The 1516-nt window shown below is 47.0% G+C and overlaps 1 pseudogene; it reads right to left on the bottom strand.

Annotated features, from left to right (window-relative positions):
* Positions 1-1157: 1157 nt before the first annotated feature.
* On the bottom strand, positions 1158-1274 carry LOC126096013 (5S ribosomal RNA; annotated as a pseudogene).
* Positions 1275-1516: the final 242 nt, after the last annotated feature.

The raw sequence follows: 1516 nt of genomic DNA, 5'->3' as shown, positions 1-1516 counted from the left end.
CTTTCTTTCAAATCTCAACAGGAAGCTATCAACACTCTTATGGAGATGAAATTCGAGGAGATGCTATGGAAACAATTTCAAATGTGGCCAATCGCGAATGCAACAGAACCAGAAACAAATTCGGACGGGACGGATAACTGCGTACCGTTAGCAGCGAGCAGAGGCCATGGTGAGATGAACGTCGCATTTTCTCTAAGCCGAGTAGGGAGCACAAATGAGGGGACGTCGAACGAGAACATCCAAAGGACTGATATGTTCTGTAGAACGGAAGATTTCGACGAAATGCCATTTGATTTTCAACACTTTTTACAAGTCCGAAAATTCGAAAAGTTCCGAGATGAGGGTAATTTTACTCATCCGCGCATTTGGATATCACAATTTGACCTCTCTTTACCTCCGAATTCGCCTTTAAAATATAAATTAGACTTTATTTGCGAACACTTGCAAGGGTCAGTTGCGGAGAAAATGCGCGGAATATGAGCGACGTGTAAAAGTTACCAGGAGTTCGACATCTTCCTAAATATCTACTGGCCCAAGGAGACGCTAGAGCCCATAAAATACGTGGTGATTGTTGGCAAAGATTTCGAGAATTCAGGCTACGAAAGCCCAGTCGAGTTCCTTGATGTAATGAATGTACCATGCTCTACCAGTGTAATCATACGTCACGGTTACACAAAACTTTGGTCAGCGTATCAACAAGTATTAGGTTGCAGGTTTAATGTGGAGCTCAGTAGTTTCGGTAACACTCCTTACGAATTAGAGTACGCATTCCGAGCAGCGAATATCAGAGAACACAGAGGAAAGTCTGATACACACGTCGCAGGTCCTATGTTGTGTCCACAATAATACCACTACAATAATAGGAACTGAAATGTACGGAATGGAACACCTTACGGAAAGCATTCCCGTCGGGAAATTTCTGGAGCAATGAATTTAAACAACGAAGAAACTGAAATGCACTCCGTCTTCAGGCTCAAGTAGCCCATCGGGACCATCCGACCGCCGTGTCATCCTCAGTTCAGTATGCCGATAAGAGGGGCGTGTGGTCAGCACACCGCTCCCCCGGTCGTTATGATGGTTTTCTTTGACCGGAGCCGCTACTATTTGGTCGAGTATCTCCTCAATTGGCATCACGAGGCTGAGTGCACCCCGAAAAATGGCAACAGCGCATGGCGTCTGGATGGTCACCCATTCAAGTGCAGGCCACGCCCGCCAGCGCTTAACTTCGGTGATCTCACGGGAACCGGTGTATCCACTGCGGCAAGGCCGTTGCCTAAGAGGCTGGAATGGGTACCGCAATAATTATGTACTACGCAACTGAGACTGGAATGGAAGGGGGAGTAAATGCTACGGACTACAAAACAACAGATGGTGAAACCACGGATCCGGTTTCATTGATATGGAAGAGGTGCGCGGATGAACAACTGAGGAAACGGAAACGGAGCGCAGGTCGAGGAAATTGAGATTCGGGGACAGAACCCAATTCGAGGGGCGCGAGGAAATGACTACCAACGTC

The sequence above is a fragment of the Schistocerca cancellata genome, chromosome 8 (genome assembly GCF_023864275.1).
Source record: "Schistocerca cancellata isolate TAMUIC-IGC-003103 chromosome 8, iqSchCanc2.1, whole genome shotgun sequence".
NCBI classification, from domain to species: Eukaryota; Metazoa; Arthropoda; class Insecta; order Orthoptera; family Acrididae; genus Schistocerca; species Schistocerca cancellata.
The sequence above is the reverse complement of the archived record's forward strand: the minus strand, read 5'-3'. Positions and strand labels throughout refer to the sequence as shown.